The sequence below is a fragment of the Oncorhynchus nerka genome, linkage group LG28 (assembly GCF_034236695.1).
Source record: "Oncorhynchus nerka isolate Pitt River linkage group LG28, Oner_Uvic_2.0, whole genome shotgun sequence".
In the NCBI taxonomy this organism is placed as follows: Eukaryota; Metazoa; Chordata; class Actinopteri; order Salmoniformes; family Salmonidae; genus Oncorhynchus; species Oncorhynchus nerka.
This window is the reverse complement of record NC_088423.1, coordinates 28,565,097-28,588,275: the sequence shown is the minus strand read 5'-3', so window position 1 is coordinate 28,588,275 and position 23,179 is coordinate 28,565,097. Positions and strand designations below refer to the sequence as shown.

Genomic DNA, 23,179 nt, shown 5'->3' with positions numbered 1-23,179 from the left:
TTTAGTTTGCATTTTGGCATGTTTTTCTAGATTTAGAACATAAAACAACATTTATAAAGCAAACATTATCCCTTAGATCTAGCACTGTAAATACTTCAATTGTTTTAACATATGTTGCAGAACAGTGATTACAATATAAACAAAACATGTATTTTAAGGGTTTAGTCATCAGTGACTGAGTTGACTAAGGGTTTAGTCGCCACTGGCAGAGTTGACAACAGATACTCAAAACAGACATTTTTTCCTGTAAAAAATAAAAGTTAATTACAAACATATGAAATAGAGGGACACTGATTCATTTGAAAATCCCCAATAAACACATTCATCTGTCTGATGGAGTTGGCATTGGATAAAAATCTGTCGGAGTTGATGTCATAATGAGTTGACAAAAAAAATATTTTTCTTATTCAATCAAGTGGAAAACACAGTAGCAGTTTAGTATTTCCTCAGATGCTTTATGACTTTAAAACCGAATTAAATTAATATTGTACTTTAATCTATCAGGCAGATGGAGTTGACAGTTTATGGTTGTGGCCATGGTGATTCAAATAGTGTTTAAATCTATCAAAAGCAGAGAAAAGTAAGCCCCCCCTTCTCTGACGTGCCTGCCTTAAAGCCGTTTTTTTCTACACGTCCTATTTTTTTTCACTCAATTGTAACGCGGAAGTCAGTGAAGCATACTTATGCGGATGGGTGCTATGAAATATACTAAACATCACCACCATTGAGCCTGGGAGAAAGCGCCGGTGGGTGATCTTTTTCTCTGCACCGTGTGTGCATTTTGAACGGGGGAAGTGAGCGTTTCATCGCCGCGGAGAACTTCGGAAAATGTAAATGTCTGGCTACATTGTAACTGCTGCGCCTTATATAAAAAATTATCACAGAGACGACGCATGTCTTGATGGAATAGCTATACGGATTGTGTGAATATCTGCACTCCACGATCACTGTAGCCTACATAAATACATAACTGACAGTATTTCTACAGCATAAAAATAAGGTGGGTGTGACATTAGCCTACTTCAAAAATAGTATGCGCGATATGGACCCATAGCGAATCAGCTGCTTTATTCTGAATATATTTAATGTCAGCTAAGGCTAAATAGCCTAGGTATTCATACAGTTTTGTCCGGTTGGCGAGTAGGTTTGCTGTTATTGATTTTATTTTGTTTGCACAATAATTCTGTCACATTCCTGTGCTCTTTGAGAATGCCACCACTAGGCTATTCTTCTTCCAGTGTTGGCATCAATGGTCCTTTATTTGTGATTTATGTGAGATAATCAGACGGAATATCCTCGGATTGGCTACCCTAAATAATATTGCGCTGTTCTTCAATGTACCATCACATATTTACTGTATGGAAGCCCATTCCTGCCACCAAAACAAACAATAAGAAAATGTCGATGTAAGTACATTTTGAGATACAGTACACATAGGATATGTGGTGGGGTACAAATTGTTTTCCTGGGGCCCAGAGTTTGTCCTGATCTAGTAGGCTAACCAGGTAAAACTCTGGATGCTAGTTGTATGGTATGACAATAATAAATCAGATGTAAAACAAACCACTTTTATATGGGCTATGATGGGACCAGATTTTTTTTCTAAGCAGGTAAAATGTTTGTTTTTTAACTGGAAAAACTCCTGGCCCTAGGGATGATGAACCCCTTAAAACCCTGTCAAACTACAGCAACATTGTACTTTGTCGGGAAGAAGCCCAGATCCCCGTGATTTGCGTGAAGAGGAGGTGGAGAAAAAGGGTACGTAAGGGAGGGCTGCCTTCTGAGAATTCATAGGCGATTGAATAAGCCCCACTTCCTTCCACTCTGCTAGCAAACGTGCAATCTTTGGACAATAAAATAGATTACTTACGTGGAAGATTAAACTACCAACGGGACATTCAAAACTGTAATATCTTATGCTTCACGGAGACATGGCTGAATGACGGCACTATCAACATACAGCTGGCTGGTTATACGCTGTACCGTCAGGATAGAACAGCGGCATCTGGTAAGACAAGGGGCGGCGGACTATGTATTTTTGTAAATAACTGCTGGTGCACGATATCTAAGGAAGTCTCAAGCTATTGCTCGCCTGAGGTAGAGTATCTTATGATAAACTGTAGACCACACTACCTACCTAGAGTTTTCATCTGTATTTTCCGTAGCTGTTTTACATACCACCACAGTCAGAGGCTGGCACTAAGACAGCATTGAATGAGCTGAATTCCGCCATAAGCAAACAAGAAAACACTCACCCAGAGGCGGCTCTCCTAGTAGCCGGGACTTTAATGTAGGGAAACTTAAATCTGTTTTTACCAAATTTCTATCAGCATGTTAAATGTGCAACCAGAGGACTAAAAACTCTTGACCACCTTTACTCCACACACAGAAACACATACAACGTTCTCCCTCGCCCTCCATTTGGCAAATCTGACCATAATTCTTTCCTCCTGATTCCTGCTTCCAAGCAAAAATTAAGGAAGCCCCAGTGACTAGATCAATAAAACAAGTGGTCAGATGAAGCAGATGCTAAGCTACAAGAAGCATGAAGCAGATGCTAAGCTGTTTTGCTAGCACAGACTGGAATACATTCCGGGATTCCTCCGAGAAGTACACCACATCAGTCATTGGCTTCATCAATAAGTGCATCGATCACGTTGTCCCCACAGTGACTGTACATACATACCCCAACCAGAAGCCATAGATTACAGGCAACATCTGCAATGAGCTAAAGGCTAGAGCTGCCACTTTCAAGGAGCGGGACTCTAACCCGGAAGCTATGCCCTCCAACGAACCATCAAACAGACAAAGCGTCAATACAGGACTAAGATCGAATCGTACTACACTGGCTCTGGTGCTCGTCGGATGTGGCAGGGCTTGCAAACCATTACAGACTACAGAGGGAAGCACAGCCAAGAGCTGCCCAGTGACACTAGCCTACCAGTCAAGCTAAACTACTTATATGCTTGCTTTGAGGCAAGCAACACTGAAACATGCATGAGAGCACCAGCTCTCCGCAGCCGATATTAGTAAGACCTTTAAACAGGTCAACGCTCACAAGGCCGCAGGGCCAGACGGATTACCAGGACGTGTACTCCGAGCATGCGCTTACCAACTGGCAAGTGTCTTCACTGACATTTTCAACCTCTCCCTGTCCGAGTCTGTAATACCAGCATGTTTCAAGCAGACCACCATAGTGTCTGTGCCCAAGAACACTAAGGTAACCTGCCTAAACGAATACCGACCCATAGCACTCACGTCTGTAGCCATGAAGTGCTTCGAAAGGCTGATCATGGCTCACAACACCATTGTCCCAGTAACCCTAGACCCACTCCAATTTGCATACTGCCCCAACAGATCCACAGATGATGCTATCTCTATTGCACTCCACACTGCCCTTTCCCACCTGGACAAAAGGAACACCTATGTGAGAATGCTATTCATTGACTACAGCTCAGCGTTCAACACCATAGTGCCCTCAAAGCTCATCAATAAGCTAAGGATTCTGGGACTGAACACCTCCCTCTGCAACTGGATCCTGAACTTCCTGACGGGCCGCCCCCAGGTGATAAGGATCGGTAACAACACATCTGCCATGCTGATCCTCAACACAGGGGTCCTTCAAGGGTGCGTGCTCAGTCCCCTCTTGTACTCCCCGTTCACTCATGACTGCATGGCCAGGCACAACTCCAACACCAACATTAAGTTTGCCGATGACACAACAGTGGTAGGCCTGATCACGACAATGACGAGACAGCCTTTAGGGAGAAGGTCTGAGACCTGACCCTGTGGTGCCAGGACAACATCCTTTCCCTCAACGTGCTCTAGATGGAGGAGATGATTGTGGACTCCAGGAAAAAGAGGACCGCACACTCCCCCATTTTCATTGACGGGGCTGCAGTGGAGCAGGTTGAGAGCTTCAAGTTCCTTGGTGTCCACATCACCAACAAACTAACATGGTCCAAGCACACCAATACAGTTGTGAAGAGGCACGACAAAACCTATTCCCCATCAGGAGACTGAAAATGGGTCCTCAGATCCTCAAAAGGTTCTATAGGTGCACCATCGAGAGCATCCTGACTGGTTGCATCACTGCCTGGTATGGCAACCGCTCGGCCTCCGACCGCAAGGCACTACAGAGGGTAGTGCGAACGGCCCAGTACATCACTGGAGCCAAGCTTCCTGCCATCCAGGACCTCTGTATCAGGTGGTGTCAGAGGAAGGCCCTAAAAATTGTGAACAACTCCAGCCACCCTGGTCAAAGACTGTTCTCTTTGCTCCCGCACGACAAGCGGTACCGGAGCGCCAAGTCTCGGTCCAAGAGGCTTCTAACAGCTTCTACCCCCAAGCCATAAGACTCCTGAACACCTAATTAAATGGCTACCCAGATGATTTGCATTGCCCCTCCCCCCCTTTTACACTGCTGCTACTCTATTGTTATCATCTATGCATATTCACTTTAATAACTCTACGTACATATACATATTACCTCAAATAACCGGTGCCCCCGCACATTGACTCTGTACCGGTACCCCCCTGTATATATTCTCGCCATTTTTATTTTACTGCTGCTCTTTAATTACTTGTTACCTTTACTTCTTATTCTTATGTTTTTTTTTTAACTGCATTGTTGGTTAGAGGCTCGTAAGTAAGCATTTCACTGTTGTATTCGGCGCATGTGACTACTAAAATTTGATTTGATAATTATATTTTAAAACTTAACAGGGTGATGGGGGGTCCTTTACACAGATAAAGACACAACAACTGTGATTGGACCATAAAACTAACAGGGCTGAGCTTGCTTTATTTGCAGAGTTGTATCCTGTAGGCCTTTGCATCTGTAATTAAAATGGAACTGGCACAGTATGTCATCACTATTGTGTTGATTGATTATTTCCAGTCAATCATTTTGGATTAAAAAGGCCTAGGGTCATTTCCATGTAAAAGGACCCATGAGCACCAAAATGTGAAGTTAATTGGAGCATATCAAATTGGGTGTCAAATGAAGCTTTGTCTAGATTTTTTTTGTTGCAATACATTTTTCAAAAATGTTCCATCTGAAAAATTGGGAATAAGCAAAGTCTTTGATTTCTGGTCTAACAGATGGAAAGGGGGATTTAGATAAATACTTCTAAGGTATTAGAAATACAACATAACACAATAATGTTGAACTAAAGACCCGTGCCAACTAATATCAACACTTATATTTAGTTTTGGAGACATTTCTCTGCCTTCTGTATTTAAGAAACATTTACTTGTGACTTGAAATTCCGTTACCAAAAACCCATATATCTTTAAGATATACATGAGGGAGGGAGGGAGGATAATGGAAGTTCACAGAAGTAACAAGGTAGTCCTATCAATTAGGTAGTGCTTTTATTGATATCAATTTTGTTTTGAATTATTAAGGGATTAAAACTGGAAATTCCGTTATCAAAACGGTATTTTCAGAAGAAGAAAAAATCAGTAACTGCAATAGAATTGGGATCAAAGAGAAATCATATTAGTCATACACCACAGTTGGGTTCACAAGTTTGAACAGCACAGAACAGTAAAGAACAGTGTATAGTACAGTAAATAACAGTGTATAGTACAGTAAATAAGTGTATAGTACAGTAGAGTACAGTGTATAGTACAGTAAATACGTGTATAGTACAGTAGTGTACAGTTTATAGTACAGTAAATAACAGTGTATAGTACAGTAAAGAACAGGGTATCGTAGAGTACAGTGTATAGTACAGTAGTGTATAGTACAGTAAAGAACGGTGTACAGTACAGTAAAGAACAGTGTATAGTAGAGTACAGTGTATAGTAGAGTACAGTAGAGAACAGTGTATAGTACAGTAAAGAACAGTGTACAGTAGAGAACAGTGTATAGTAGAGTACAGTAGAGAACAGTGTATAGTAGAGTAGAGAACAGTGTATAGTAGAGTAGAGAACAGTGTATAGTACAGTAAAAAACAGTGTATAGTACAGTAAAGAACAGTGTATCGTACAGTAGAGTACAGTAAAGAACAGTGTATAGGACAGTAAAGAACAGTGTACAGTAGAGAACAGTGTATAGTAGAGTACAGTAGAGAAGTGTATAGTAGAGAACAGTGTATAGTACAGTAAAGAACAGTGTATAGTACAGTAAAGAACAGTGTATCGTACAGTAAAAAACAGTGTATCGTACAGTGTATAGTACAGTAAAGAACAGTATATAGTAGAGAACAGTGTATAGTACAGTAAAGAACAGTGTATAGTAGAGTAGTGTATAGTAGAGTACAGTAGAGAACAGTGGATAGTACAGTAAAGAACCTTGTACAGTAGAGAACAGTGTATAGTAGAGTACAGTAGAGAACAGTGTATAGTAGAGTATAGTGTATAGTAGAGAACAGTGTATAGTACAGTAAAGAACAGTGTGTAGTAAAGAACAGTGTATAGTAGAGTACAGTGTATAGTAGAGTACAGTATATTGTAGAGTAGAGAGTTCAGTGTATAGTAGAGTTGAGTATAGTGTATAGTAGAGTACAGTAAAGAACAGTATATAGTGGAGTATAGTAGAGAACAGTGTATAGTAGAGAACAGTGTATAGTAGAGCACAGTAAAGAACAGTGTATAGTAAAGAACAGGGTATAGTAGTGTATAGTAGAGTACAGTGTATAGTAGAGTACAGTAAAGAACAGTATATAGTAGAGTACAGTGTATAGTAGAGTACAGTAGAGAACATTGTATAGTAGAGAACAATGTATTGTAGAGTAGAGTAGTAAGTACAGTGTATAGTAGAGTAGGAGTATAGTACATAGTAGTAGTAGTAGAGTACAGTGTATAGTAGAGAACAGTGTATAGTAGTACAGTACAGTGTATAGTAGAGAACAGTGTATAGTAGAATATAGTAGAGAACAGTGTATAGTAGTAGAACAGTGTAGTACTAGAGAACAGTGTATAGTACAGTAAATAACACAAAGAACAGTGTATAGTAGAGTATAGTAGAGTACAGTGTATAGTACAGTAAAGAACAGTGTATATAGAACAGTAATAGTAAAGAACAGTGTATAGTAGAGAACAGTGTAACAGTGTAGAACAGTGTAGTAGAGTACAGTAGAGTACAGTATAGTAGTATAGTAGAGTACAGTGTATAGTACAGTTGAGAACAGTGTATAGTAGAGTGTACAGTAGAGAACAGTAGTATACAGTATAGTAGAACAGTAGAGAACAGTGTATAGTAGAGAACAGTGTATAGTACAGTGTATACAGTAGAGAACAGTGTATAGTAGAGTATAGTAGAGAACAGTATGTAGTAGTACAGTATAGTAACAGTGTAGTAATACAAGTAGAACAGTGTATAAAGAACAGTATAGTAGAGAACAGTGTACAGTGTATAGTAGTACAGTGTATAGTACAGTAAAGAACAGTGTATAGTAAAGAAGAACAGTGTATAGTAGTAAAGAACAGTGTATAGTAACAGTACAGTGTATAGTAGAGTACAGTAGAGAGAGAACAGTAGAGTACAGTAGAGAACAGTGTATAGTAGAGTACAGTGTATAGTAGAGAACAGTGTATAGTAGAGTACAGTGTATAGTAGAGTACAGTGTACAGTGAATATACAGTGTATAGTAGAGTACAGTAAAGAACAGTATATAGTAGAGTACAGTGTATAGTAGAGAACAGTATAGTACAGTAGAGAACAGTGTATAGTAGTACAGTGTATAGAGAACAATGTAGTGTATAGTAGAGTACAGTAGAGTACAGTGTATAGTAGAGTAAAGAACAGTAGAGTATAGTAGAGTACAGTAGAGAACAGTGTATAGTACAGTATAGTAAAGAACAGTAGTAGAGTACAGTGTATAGTAGAGTACAGAACATTGTATAGTAGAGAACAGTACAGTAGAGAACAGTGTATAGTAGAGTACAGTGTATAGTATAGTAAAGAACAATATAGTAAAGAACAGTAGTAGGTACAGTGTATAGTAGAGTACAGTGTATAGTAGAGTACAGTAGAGTACAGTGTAGTAGAGTAGTACAGTGTATAGTAGTAAGTAAGTTCAGTGTATAGTAGAGTACAGTGTATTGAGTATAGTGTATAGTAGAGAACAGTGTATAGTAAAGAACAGTGTATAGTAGAGTACAGTAGAGAACAGTGTATAGTAGAGAACAATGTATAGTAGAGAACAGTGTATAGTACAGTAAAGAACAGTGTATAGTAAAGAACAGTGTATAGTACAGTACAGTAAAGAACAGTATAGTACAGTAGAACAGTATACAGTGTAGTAGTAGAGTACAGTGTATAGTACAGTAAAGAACAGTGTATAGTAAAGTACAGTGTATAGTAGAGTACAGTGTATAGTATGTACAGTATAGTAGTAGATACAGTAGAGTACAGTGTATAGTAGAGTACAGTGTAGTAGTACAGTATAGAACATTGTATAGTAGAGAACAGAGTACAGTGTATAAGTGTAAAGAACAGTGTATAGTAGAGTACAGTACAGTGTATACAGTGTACAGTACAGTACAGTATAGTAAAGAACAGTGTATAGTAAAGAACAGTGTATAGTAGAGTACAGTGTATAGTACAGTAAAGTAGTAGAGTACAGTGTATAGTAGAGTACAGTGTATAGTAGAGTACAGTGTATAGTAGAGTACAGAACAGTGTATAGTAGAAAGAACAGTGTATAGTAAAGAACAGTGTATAGTAAAGAGAACAGTGTATAGTAGAGTACAGTGTATAGTAGAGCACAGTAAAGAACAGTGTATAGTAAAGAACAGGGTATAGTAGAGTATAGTAGAGTACAGTGTATAGTTGAGAACAATGTATAGTAGAGTACAGTGTATAGTAGAGTAGAGTACAGTGTATAGTAGAGTACAGTGTATAGTAGAGAACAGTGTATAGTAGTGTAGAGTACAGTAGAGAGCAGTGTACAGTAGAGTACAGTAGAGAACAGAGTATAGTAGAGTAGAGAGTACAGTGTATAGTAGAGTACAGTAGAGAACAGTGTATAGTAGAGAACAGTGTATAGTATACAGTAGAGAACAGTGTATAGTAGTACAGTAGAGAACAGTGTATAGTAGAGTACAGTAGAGAACAGTGTATAGTAGAGTACAGTAGAGAACAGTGTATAGTAGAATACAGTAGAGAACAGTGTATAGTACAGTAAAGAACAGTGTATAATAAAGAACAGTGTATAGTACAGTATAGTACAGTAGAGTACAGTGTATAGTAGAGTACAGTGTAGTAAAGAACAGTGTATAGTAGAGTACAGTGTATAGTAAAGAACAGTGTACAGTAGAGAACAGTGTACAGTAGAGTACAGTGTATAGTAGAGTACAGTATATAGTAGAGTACAGAGAGTTCAGTGTATAGTAGAGTTGAGTATAGTGTATAGTAGAGTACAGTAAAGAACAGTATATAGTAGAGTACAGTCTATAGTAGTAGTACAGTAGAGAACATTGTATAGTAGAGAACAATGTATTGTATGAGTAGAGTACAGTGTATAGTACAGTATAGAACAGAGTAGTAGTAGAGTACAGTGTATAGTACAGTATAGTAAAGAACAGTGTAGAGAGTACAGTATAGTGTATAGTAGAGTATAGTGTATAGTAGAGTACAGTGTATAGTATAGTAGAGAACAGTGTATAGTAAAGAACAGTGTATAGTAGAGTACAGTGTAGAGTACAGTGTATAGTAGAGGACAGTGTATAGTATAGTAAAGAACAGTATAGTAGAGTACAGTGTATAGTAGAGTAGAGAGTTCAGTGTATAGTAGAGTACAGTAAAGAACAGTATATAGTAGAGTACAGTGTATAGTAGAGTACAGTAGAGAACAGTGTATAGTAGAGAACAGTGTATAGTAGAGTACAGTAGAGAACAGTGTATAGTAGAGAACAGTGTATAGTAGAGTACAGTAGTACAGTGTAGAGTACAGTGTATAGTAGAGAACAGTGTATAGTAGAGTACAGTAGAGAACAGTGTATAGTAGAGTACAGTAGAGAACAGTGTATAGTAGAGTATAGTAGAGTACAGTGTATAGAAGAGAACAGAGTATAGTAGAGTAGAGAGTACAGTGTATAGTAGAGTACAGTAGAGAACAGTGTATAGTAGAGAACAGTGTATAGTAGAGTACAGTATAGTAGAACAGTGTATAGTAGAGAACAGTGTATAGTAGTATAGTACAGTAGAGAACACTGTATAGTAGAGTACAGTAGAGAACACTGTATAGTAGAGTACAGTAGAGAACAGTGTATAGTAGAGTACAGTAGACAGTAGAGAACAGTGTATAGTAGAAGTACAGAAGAGAACAGTGTATAGTATACTAGAGAACAGTGTATAGTACAGTAAAGAACAGTGTATAATAAAGAACAGTGTATAGTAGAGTACAGTGTATAGTACAGTACAGAACAGTATAGTAAAGAACAGTGTATAGTAAAGAACAGTGTATAGTAGAGTACAGTGTATAGTAGAGTATAGTAGAGTACAGTGTATAGTAGAGTACAGAGTATAGTAGAGTAGAGTACAGTGTATAGTAGAGTACAGTAGAGAACAGTGTATAGTAGAGAACAGTGTACAGTAGAGAACAGTGTATAGTACAGTATAGTAGAGTACAGTAGAGAACAGTGTATAGTAGAGTATAGTAGAGTACAGTGTATAGAGGGGAACAGAGTATAGTAGAGTAGAGTACAGTGTATAGTAGAGTACAGTAGAGAACAGTGTATAGTAGAGAACAGTAGAGAACAGTGTATAGTAGAGAACAGTGTATAGTAGAGTACAGTAGAGTACAGTGTATAGTACAGTACAGAACAGTATAGTAAAGAACAGTGTACAGTAGAGAACAGTGTATAGTAGAGTACAGTAGAGAACAGTGTATAGTAGAGTATAGTAGAGTACAGTGTATAGAAGAGAACATAGTATAGTAGAGTAGAGAGTACAGTGTATAGTAGAGTACAGTAGAGAACAGTGTATAGTAGAGTACAGTAGAGAACAGTGTATAGTAGAGAACAGTGTATAGTAGAGTACAGTAGAGAACAGTGTATAGTAGAGAACAGTGTATAGTAGAATACAGTAGAGAACAGTGTATAGTAGGGTATACTAGAGAACAGTGTATAGTACGGTAAAGAACAGTGTATAATAAAGAACAGTGTATAGTAGAGTACAGTAGAGAACAGTGTATAGTAGAGTACAGTAGAGAACAGTGTATAGTAGAATACAGTAGAGAACAGTGTATAGTAGGGTATACTAGAGAACAGTGTATAGTACAGTAAAGAACAGTGTATAATAAAGAACAGTGTATAGTACAGTACAGTAGAGTACAGTGTATAGTACAGTAAAGAACAGTGTATAGTAGAGTACAGTGTATAGTAGAGAACAGTGTACAGTAGAGAACAGTGTACAGTAGAGTACAGTGTATAGTAGAGTACAGTATATAGTAGAGTAGAGAGTTCAGTGTATAGTAGAGTTGAGTATAGTGTATAGTAGAGTACAGTAAAGAACAGTATATAGTAGAGTACAGTCTATAGTAGAGTACAGTAGAGAACATTGTATAGTAGAGAACAATGTATTGTAGAGTAGAGTACAGTGTATAGTAGAGTAGAGAACAGAGTATAGTAGAGTACAGTGTATAGTACAGTATAGTAAAGAACAGTGTAGAGTATAGTGTATAGTAGAGTATAGTGTATAGTAGAGTATAGTGTATAGTAGAGTACAGTGTATAGTAAAGAACAGTGTATAGTAGAGTACAGTAGAGTACAGTGTATAGTAGAGGACAGTGTATAGTATAGTAAAGAACAGTATAGTAGAGTACAGTGTATAGTAGAGTAGAGAGTTCAGTGTATAGTAGAGTACAGTAAAGAACAGTATATAGTAGAGTACAGTGTATAGTAGAGTACAGTAGAGAACAGTGTATAGTAGAGAACAGTGTATAGTAGAGTACAGTAGAGAACAGTGTATAGTAGAGAACAGTGTATAGTAGAGTACAGTAGAGAACAGTGTATAGTAGAGAACAGTGTATAGTAGAGTACAGTAGAGAACAGTGTATAGTAGAGTACAGTAGAGAACAGTGTATAGTAGAGTATAGTAGAGTACAGTGTATAGAAGAGAACAGAGTATAGTAGAGTAGAGAGTACAGTGTATAGTAGAGTACAGTAGAGAACAGTGTATAGTAGAGAACAGTGTATAGTAGAGTACAGTAGAGAACAGTGTATAGTAGAGAACAGTGTATAGTAGAGTACAGTAGAGAACACTGTATAGTAGAGTACAGTAGAGAACACTGTATAGTAGAGTACAGTAGAGAACAGTGTATAGTAGAGTACAGTAGAGAACAGTGTATAGTAGAATACAGAAGAGAACAGTGTATAGTATACTAGAGAACAGTGTATAGTACAGTAAAGAACAGTGTATAATAAAGAACAGTGTATAGTAGAGTACAGTGTATAGTACAGTAAAGAACAGTATAGTAAAGAACAGTGTATAGTAGAGTACAGTGTATAGTAGAGTACAGTGTATAGTAGAGTATAGTAGAGTACATTGTATAGAAGAGAACAGAGTATAGTAGAGTAGAGTACAGTGTATAGTAGAGTACAGTAGAGAACAGTGTATAGTAGAGAACAGTGTACAGTAGAGAACAGTGTATAGTAGAGTATAGTAGAGTACAGTAGAGAACAGTGTATAGTAGAGTATAGTAGAGTACAGTGTATAGAGGGGAACAGAGTATAGTAGAGTAGAGTACAGTGTATAGTAGAGTACAGTAGAGAACAGTGTATAGTAGAGAACAGTAGAGAACAGTGTATAGTAGAGAACAGTGTATAGTAGAGTACAGTAGAGTACAGTGTATAGTACAGTACAGAACAGTGTACAGTAGAGAACAGTGTATAGTAGAGTACAGTAGAGAACAGTGTATAGTAGAGTATAGTAGAGTACAGTGTATAGAAGAGAACATAGTATAGTAGAGTAGAGAGTACAGTGTATAGTAGAGTACAGTAGAGAACAGTGTATAGTAGAGTACAGTAGAGAACAGTGTATAGTAGAGAACAGTGTATAGTAGAGTACAGTAGAGAACAGTGTATAGTAGAGAACAGTGTATAGTAGAATACAGTAGAGAACAGTGTATAGTAGGGTATACTAGAGAACAGTGTATAGTACGGTAAAGAACAGTGTATAATAAAGAACAGTGTATAGTAGAGTACAGTAGAGTACAGTGTATAGTAGAGTACAGTAGAGAACAGTGTATAGTAGAGAACAGTGTATAGTAGAGTACAGTAGAGAACAGTGTATAGTAGAGAACAGTGTATAGTAGAGTACAGTAGAGAACAGTGTATAGTAGAGTACAGTAGAGAACAGTGTATAGTAGAGTACAGTAGAGAACAGTGTATAGTAGAGTATAGTAGAGTACAGTGTATAGAAGAGAACAGAGTATAGTAGAGTAGAGAGTACAGTGTATAGTAGAGTACAGTAGAGAACAGTGTATAGTAGAGAACAGTGTATAGTAGAGTACAGTAGAGAACAGTGTATAGTAGAGAACAGTGTATAGTAGAGTACAGTAGAGAACACTGTATAGTAGAGTACAGTAGAGAACACTGTATAGTAGAGTACAGTAGAGAACAGTGTATAGTAGAGTACAGTAGAGAACAGTGTATAGTAGAATACAGAAGAGAACAGTGTATAGTATACTAGAGAACAGTGTATAGTACAGTAAAGAACAGTGTATAATAAAGAACAGTGTATAGTAGAGTACAGTGTATAGTACAGTAAAGAACAGTATAGTAAAGAACAGTGTATAGTAGAGTACAGTGTATAGTAGAGTACAGTGTATAGTAGAGTATAGTAGAGTACATTGTATAGAAGAGAACAGAGTATAGTAGAGTAGAGTACAGTGTATAGTAGAGTACAGTAGAGAACAGTGTATAGTAGAGAACAGTGTACAGTAGAGAACAGTGTATAGTAGAGTATAGTAGAGTACAGTAGAGAACAGTGTATAGTAGAGTATAGTAGAGTACAGTGTATAGAGGGGAACAGAGTATAGTAGAGTAGAGTACAGTGTATAGTAGAGTACAGTAGAGAACAGTGTATAGTAGAGAACAGTAGAGAACAGTGTATAGTAGAGAACAGTGTATAGTAGAGTACAGTAGAGTACAGTGTATAGTACAGTACAGAACAGTATAGTAAAGAACAGTGTACAGTAGAGAACAGTGTATAGTAGAGTACAGTAGAGAACAGTGTATAGTAGAGTATAGTAGAGTACAGTGTATAGAAGAGAACATAGTATAGTAGAGTAGAGAGTACAGTGTATAGTAGAGTACAGTAGAGAACAGTGTATAGTAGAGTACAGTAGAGAACAGTGTATAGTAGAGAACAGTGTATAGTAGAGTACAGTAGAGAACAGTGTATAGTAGAGAACAGTGTATAGTAGAATACAGTAGAGAACAGTGTATAGTAGGGTATACTAGAGAACAGTGTATAGTACGGTAAATAACAGTGTATAATAAAGAACAGTGTATAGTAGAGTACAGTAGAGTACAGTGTATAGTACAGTAAAGAACAGTACAGTAGAGAACAGTGTACAGTAGAGAACAGTGTACAGTAGAGTACAGTGTATAGTAGAGTACAGTATATAGTAGAGTAGAGAGTTCAGTGTATAGTAGAGTACAGTAAAGAACAGTATATAGTAGAGTACAGTAGAGAACATTGTATAGTAGAGAACAATGTATTGTAGAGTAGAGTACAGTGTATAGTAGAGTAGAGAACAGAGTATAGTAGAGTACAGTAGAGAACTGTGTATAGTACAGTATAGTAAAGAACAGTGGAGAGTATAGTGTATATTAGAGTACAGTGTAGAGTAGAGTATAGTGTATAGTAGAGTACAGTAGAGAACAGTGTATAGTAAAGAACAGTGTATAGTAGAGTACAGTAGAGTACAGTGTATAGTAGAGTACAGTAGAGAACAGTGTATAGTAGAGTACAGTGTATAGTATAGTAAAGAACAATATAGTAAAGAACAGTATAGTAGAGTACAGTGTATAGTAGAGGACAGTGTATAGAGTACAGTATATAGTAGAGTAGAGAGTTCAGTGTATAGTAGAGTACAGTATAGTGTATAGTAGAGTACAGTATATTGTAGATTACAGTAGAGAACAGTGTATAGTAGGGTATACTAGAGAACAGTGTATAGTACAGTAAAGAACAGTGTATAATAAAGAACAGTGTATAGTAGAGTACAGTAGAGAACAGTATATAGTAGAGAACAGTCTATAGTAGAGTACAGTAGAGAACAGTGTATAGTAGAGAACAGTGTATAGTAGAGTACAGTAGAGAACAGTGTATAGTAGGGTATACTAGAGAACAGTGTATAGTACAGTAAAGAACAGTGTATAATAAAGAACAGTGTATAGTAGAGTACAGTAGAGTACAGTGTATAGTACAGTATAGTAAAGAACAGTGTATAGTAAAGAACAGTGTATAGTAGAGTACAGTGTATAGTAGAGTACAGTAGAGAACAGTAGAGAACAGTGTACAGTAGAGTACAGTGTATAGTAGAGTACAGTGTATAGTAGAGTAGAGAGTACGTAATGTGTACAGTAGAGTACAGTAAAGAATAGTATATAGTAGAGTACAGTAGAGAACAGTGTATAGTAGGGTATACTAGAGAACAGTGTATAGTACAGTAAAGAACAGTGTATAGTAGAGAACAGTGTATAGTAGAGTACAGTAGAGAACATTGTATAGTAGAGAACAATGTATTGTAGAGTAGAGTACAGTATATAGTAGAGTAGAGAACAGTGTATAGTACAGTATAGTAAAGAACAGTGTAGAGTATAGTGTATAGTAGAGTACAGTGTATAGTAGAGAACCGTGTATAGTAGAGTACAGTAGAGTACAGTGTATAGTAGAGAACAGTGTATAGTAGAGTACAGTGTATAGTATAGTAAAGAACAGTATAGTAAAGAACAGTATAGTAGAGTAGAGAGTATAGTAGAGTACGGTAGAGAAGTGTATAGTAGAGTACAGTGTATAGTAGAGTTCAGTGTATAGTAGAGTACAGTAGAGAACATTGTATAGTAGAGAACAGTGTATAGTACAGTAAAGAACAGTGTAGAGTAGAGTACAGTGTAGAGTACAGTGTATAGTAGAGTACAGTGTATAGTAGAGTAGAGAGTACGTAATGTGTACAGTAAAGAACAGTATATAGTAGAGTACAGTGTATAGTAGAGTACAGTAAAGAACAGTGTATAGGACAGTAAAGAACAGTGTACAGTAGAGTACAGTAGAGAACAGTGTATAGTACAGTAAAGGACAGTGTATAGTACAGTAAAGAACAGTGTATCGTACAGTGTATAGTACAGTAATGTATAGTATATAGTAGAGAACAGTGTATAGTACAGTAAAGAACAGTGTATAGTAGAGTACAGTAGAGAACAGTGGATAGTACAGTAAAGAACATTGTACAGTAGAGAACAGTGTATAGTAGAGTACAGTAGAGAACAGTGTATAGTAGAGTATAGTGTATAGTAGAGTATAGTGTATAGTAAAGAACAGTGTATAGTGCAGTAAAGAACAGTGTGTAGTAAAGAACAGTGTATAGTAAAGAACAGTGTATAGTAGAGTACAGTGTATAGTAGAGTACAGTGTACAGTAGAGTACAGTAGAGAACAGTAGAGAACATTGTACAGTAGAGTACAGTGTATAGTAGAGTAGAGAGTACGTAATGTGTACAGTAAAGAACAGTATATAGTAGAGTACAGTGTATAGTAGAGTACAGTAAAGAACAGTATATAGTAGAGTACAGTAGAGAACAGTGTATAGTACAGTAAAGAACAGTGTATAGTAGAGAACAGTATATAGTAGAGAACAGTGTATAGTAGAGTACAGTAGAGAACAGTGTATAGTACAGTATAGTAAAGAACAGTGTAGAGTATAGTGTATAGTAGAGTACAGTGTATAGTAGAGTACAGTAGAGAACATTGTATAGTAGAGAACAATGTATTGTAGAGTAGAGTACAGTGTATAGTAGAGTAGAGAACAGAGTATAGTAGAGTAGAGAGTACGTAATGTGTACAGTAGAGTACAGTAAAGAACAGTATATAGTAGAGTACAGTAGAGAACAGTGTATAGTAGGGTATACTAGAGAACAGTGTATAGTACAGTAAAGAACAGTGTATAGTAGAGAACAGTATATAGTAGAGAACAGTGTATAGTAGAGTACAGTAGAGAACAGTGTATAGTACAGTATAGTAAAGAACAGTGTAGAGTATAGTGTATAGTAGAGTATAGGGTATAGTAGAGTACAGTGTATAGTAGAGTACAGTAGAGAACATTGTATAGTAGAGAACAATGTATTGTAGAGTAGAGTACAGTGTATAGTAGAGTAGAGAATAGAGTACAGTAGAGTACAGTAGAGAACAGTGTATAGTACAGTATAGTAAAGAACAGTGTAGAGTATAGTGTATAGTAGAGTACAGTAGAGAACAGTGTATAGTAAAGAACAGTGTATAGTAGAGTACAGTAGAGTACAGTGTATAGTATAGTACAGTGTATAGTAGAGTACAGTGTATAGTATAGTAAAGAACAGTATAGTAAAGAACAGTATAGTAGAGTACAGTGTATAGTAGAGTACAGTGTATAGTAGAGTAGATAGTATAGTAGAGTACGGTAGAGAAGTGTATAGTAGAGTACAGTAGAGTACAGTGTATAGTAGAGTTCAGTGTATAGTAGAGTACAGTATAGAACATTGTATAGTAGAGAACAGTGTATTGTACAGTAAAGAACAGTGTATAGTAGAGTACAGTGTATAGTAGAGTACAGTGTATAGTAGAGTAGAGAGTATGTAATGTGTACAGTAGAGTACAGTAAAGAACAGTATATAGTAGAGTACAGTGTATAGTAGAGTACAGTAGAGAACAGTGTATAGTAGGGTATACTAGAGAACAGTGTATAGTACAGTAAAGAACAGTGTATGATAAAGAACAGTGTATAGTAGAGTACAGTAGAGAACAGTATATAGTAGAGAACAGTGTATAGTAGAGTACAGTAGAGACCAGTGTATAGTAGAGAACAGTAGAGAACAGTGTATAGTAGGGTATACTAGAGAACAGTGTATAGTACAGTAAAGAACAGTGTATAATGAAGTACAGTGTATAGTAGAGTACAGTGTGTAGTTGAGTATAGTTGAGTATAGTGGAGTTGAGTAGAGTGTATAATTGAGTAGAGTGTATAATTGAGTAGAGTGTATAATTGAGTAGAGTACAGTGTATAGTAGAGTAGAGTACAGTGTATAATTGAGTAGAGTACAGTGTATAGTACAGTAGAGTACAGTAAAGAACGGTATATAGTAGAGTACAGTAGAGAACAGTGTATAGTAGGGTATACTAGAGAACAGTGTATAGTACAGTAAAGAACAGTGTATAGTAGAGTACAGTAGAGAACAGTATATAGTAGAGAACAGTGTATAGTAGAGTACAGTAGAGAACAGTGTATATAGTAGAGAACAGTGTATAGTAGAGTACAGTAGAGAACAGTGTATAGTAGGGTATACTAGAGAACAGTGTATAATAAAGAACAGTGTATAGTAGAGTACAGTAAAGAACAGTATATAGTAGAGTACAGTGTATAGTAGAGTTCAGTGGAGAACATTGTATAGTAGAGAACAATGTATTGTAGAGTAGAGTACAGTGTATAGTAGAGTAGAGAACAGAGTACAGTAGAGTACAGTAGAGAACAGTGTATAGTACAGTATAGTAAAGAACAGTGTAGAGTATAGTGTATAGTAGAGTACAGTGTATAGTAGAGTAGAGTATAGTGTATAGTAGAGTACAGTAGAGAACAGTGTATAGTAAAGAACAGTGTATAGTAGAGTACAGTAGAGTACAGTGTATAGTATAGTACTGAACAGTATATAGTAAGAACAGTACAGTAGAGAACAGTATATAGTAGAGAACAGTGTATAGTAGAGTACAGTAGAGAGCAGTGTATAGTAGAGAACAGTGTATAGTAGAGTACAGTAGAGAACAGTGTATAGTAGGGTATACTAGAGAACAGTGTATAGTACAGTAAAGAACAGTGTATAATGAAGTACAGTGTATAGTAGAGTACAGTGTGTAGTTGAGTAGAGTGTATAATTGAGTAGAGTGTATAATTGAGTAGAGTACAGTGTATAGTACAGTAGAGTACAGTAAAGAACAGTATATAGTAGAGTACAGTAGAGAACAGTGTATAGTAGGGTATACTAGAGAACAGTGTATAGTACAGTAAAGAACAGTGTATAGTAGAGTACAGTAGAGAACAGTATATAGTAGAGAACAGTGTATAGTAGAGTACAGTAGAGAACAGTGTATAGTAGGGTATACTAGAGAACAGTGTATAATAAAGAACAGTGTATAGTAGAGTACAGTAAAGAACAGTATATAGTAGAGTACAGTGTATAGTAGAGTTCAGTAGAGAACATTGTATAGTAGAGAACAATGTATTGTAGAGTAGAGTACAGTGTATAGTACAGTATAGTAAAGAACAGTGTAGAGTATAGTGTATAGTAGAGTACAGTGTATAGTAGAGTAGAGTATAGTGTATAGTAGAGTACAGTAGAGAACAGTGTATAGTAAAGAACAGTGTATAGTAGAGTACAGTAGAGTACAGTGTATAGTATAGTACTGAACAGTATATAGTAAAGAACAGTATAGTAGAGTACAGTGTACAGTAGAGTACAGTGTATAGTAGAGTAGAGAGTATAGTAGAGTACGGTAGAGAAGTGTATAGTAGAGTACAGTGTATAGTAGAGTTCAGTGTATAGTAGAGTACAGTATAGAACATTGTATAGTAGAGAACAGTGTATAGTACAGTAAAGAACAGTGTATAGTACAGTACAGTGTAGAGTAGAGTACAGTGTATAGTAGAGTAGAGAGTACAGTGTATAGTAGAGTACAGTGTGTAGTTGAGTATAGTTGAGTATAGTTGAGTAGAGTGTATAATTGAGTAGAGTGTATAATTGAGTAGAGTACAGTGTATAGTAGAGTAGAGTACAGTGTATAATTGAGTAGAGTACCGTAGAGAACAGTGTATAGCACAGTAGAGTTATAGTACAGTAAAGAACAGTAGAGTACAGTACACAGTAGAGCACAGTAGAGTTGAGTACACTATATAATATTGTATTCTACTGTACTATACTCTACTCTTCGGTGCTCTATGGTACTCTACTATGCTCTACACTACTTTGATGTCCAAACCTGTGAAACATAGACGTCTATGATTGGTTTGGACTTGTTTAATGGCAGAGCTATTAAAATAATAGCCAGTGTGTAGAATAATACTCAAATATGCAAAGGAGGATATTGCATATTTATACCTTTGTGTACCTATTCAGGATACATCATCATGAAGAGAGTTGCATTCATATCCATAATTATGCATTTCTGGGGTGGGTATAATTTGTGGAACATTCCACCAGGAATCTGTTGCAAAAACGTTGTGAAGTCCAAGATTGCCAACAAACAACTCATGCAAAGTAGCATGATCAAGACGAATAGGCATCAACTCACCACGTAGGTTATTCTTAATGTTTGTCCATAGGCTACCAGAGTGAGGACTGGCATTTTCCGGAATAAATGTGGTGAGTGAAAAACTTTAATTAAATAGCCCACTCCCAACCTGGTATCTTATTCTACCGCTATACAACTTTGTATGCGTTGTTTGTTGATAACCTTGTTATTTACGAAGTTTTTGGAACATATTTCCGTTGGAACATTCCACAAATTATACCCACCCCTTTTCTGTGTAGTACAGATCAGGGACCTATGATGAAATTATGTTACTTCAATTCCAGAGCAAGGTGTAAATCCACTTCACTTACTGTAGTTCAATCACCCAAAAAATATGTTTTTTAAAGTCAGTGTGTCAAGTCATAGATAACACAAAATGATTTCTGCAGACATCGTTGAATCTTAATTCGGAGCAGATAGTTAAGAGTTTTTTGAAAACGTGGACACAACTGTTAAGTGTGGTCATTGTGCATAGAGTTGTTTGGTTTTTTAAACTTGGAAATCAATGGTTTTTGTTTCCCATACATTTTAAATCATGAGGCAAATCAGTCTGAACAACTGTACTTTGTCCCTCTTTTCCAATATTTTTTATTAAACCAAATCAAAAGTGCTGGGGGAAATTCCAGCTCGCCACACATTTGCTGGCAGCTCTGCTGTGCTAGTCTCTTCAACGTGGATTGATGGGCATTGATGCAACAAATGAGGAAACATAATCTATATGTATGATATACTATCTCAAACATACAGTGGGGCAAAAAAGTATTTAGTCAGCCACCAATTGTGCAAGTTCTCCCACTTAAAAAGATGAGAGGCCTGTAATTTTTCATAAAAAATCCTACAATGTGATTTTCTGGATTTTTTTTCTCATTTTGTGTGTCATAGTTACAGGCCTCATCTCAAAATTACAGGCCTCATCTTTTTAAGTGGGAGAACTTGCACAATTGGTGGCTGACTAAATACTTTTTTGCCCCACTGTATCACTTACGTATACATGTTTTGTTATTGATATTATTTAAATTGTTACTTACACATCTCAACCGTTTTAAATAGTATCGTCCAAAAAGAAATTATTGGTGGCGTGGTTGTGATTCCATACATATTGGTGTGCATTAATAATAATTAGGTAAACCATAGGTCGGTGACTGATGAGAATTTACATTTCATTTTCATATTTTAATTGACGTAACCAAATGTTCACAGACTGCGCGAGACAACTCTATCTTGCAAGGTTTGTTGTGAATTCTATCCTTACCTAGGTTTGTGCATAGTCTGTTATCATTATGCTGTGCATAATCCCTCTCCTCTCCTCTCCTCTCCTCTCCTCTCCTCTCCTCTCCTCTCCTCTCCTCTCCTCTCCTCTCCTCTCCTCTCCTCTCCTCTCCTCTCCTCTCCTCTCCCTCTCCCTCTCCCTCTCCCTCTTCCTCTCTCTCCTTAAATCACCACAGCAGCTGTGGACTGTTTTTCATGTTTTTCTTTCCTCTTTATTTCATCATGATGGACGGTTGGATCCGTTTTACTTCATTTGCTGCCATTTCCCTGTCACCAATTAATTTACTGCTGTGCTTTGGACTTCATCAACCTCAATTGGAACCTTATTCTTATACCATTTTCCTCTCAGACTCCTCCTATTTTAGATGGGTGTGTTTGCATGCTTGTGTTTGAAGGCTATGCAGGGCCGGCCCTAGACTTTTGGGGGCCCTCAGCGAGATTTGGTTGGGGGACCCCCACACCTCACGGGCATGACATTTTAGTGGCCCCCTTCTTGATGGCGGAGAGAAACATTTGAATTTATTTTGTTTATTTCCGGCAATTCTACGTGTTTTACCATGGGGAGTAGAGAACATGTTGCAGTTCTAAAACAATATTTCTGCAATTATACCCATTTTGCAATGGGGTGGAGAGAAGTTTAGCAATTTATAATGTATTTCAGTCCATTCTTCTCCTTTTGCCATCGGGTGGAGATATTTTTTCTTTCTTTTAAACTAATTTCCTGCAAATCTACACATTTTGACTAGACTTATTCCATGTTAATGATATCTGAGTGAGATTGACTAACAAAATAAATGTGGGCCCCCTAGAGGTCAGGGCTCCTTTGCACATGCCCTGTGTGCCTGGTTGGTATTCGGCCATAATAGCTGGCTAGACTAACTTACCAAGCTAAAATTGTTATCTGACATGGCCAACTGAGGGACTGTCAGTGACTGACATAAAAAGTGGAAAAACTGCTGATGCACAACCAAATTTCAAAATGGCACTTTGTGTATTCTACTCTTCTAACTCTCCACAGAACGTTGAGTCCGCGACTGAGTTATTTTTTTGAGTGGTAGGGGGCCCCTAGCGGCCGGGGGCCCTAAGGGACCTCTTATGCCTGGAGTACTGGCCAACAAGCCAGTAGAATTGTATTGTATTTGGTTGTATTCATGTCAATAGGAGAGAGTCCAGCTGCCATGACACTTGTGTGATCAAATAGGTGTTTCCAATGGGTAGACCAATTCTATACATCTTGGTAACTATCTTTGCTAAAGCTTACAAACCTAAGAGAGATAGAGAGAGACCTGAGAAGAGACAAAGAGGGAGAAATTATATTTAAACTTCCCAATTAAGAAGCTAAATCTGGAGAGAGGCGTTTCAAATCTGTCAATGAACGTGGGGAAAAACCGACAGAGAAGAAGAGAAAGCCAAG

At 37.1% G+C, this 23,179-nt stretch overlaps 1 protein-coding gene across 5 annotated transcripts in view; it reads left to right on the top strand.

Moving 5' to 3' along the window:
• The first annotated feature begins 665 nt into the window (after positions 1 to 665).
• Positions 666 to 23,179, top strand: part of LOC115113092 (E3 ubiquitin-protein ligase MARCHF8-like) — a 136,211-nt gene continuing 113,697 nt past the window's right edge. For 4 of the 5 annotated variants that reach the window (XM_029640331.2, XM_029640330.2, XM_029640328.2 and 1 more), the window contains exon 1: positions 666 to 1,000. The gene's annotated coding sequence lies outside the window, so the exon portion shown is untranslated. The remainder of the gene's footprint in view (positions 1,001 to 23,179) is intronic. The other variant, XM_029640326.2, reaches the window with a different exon arrangement.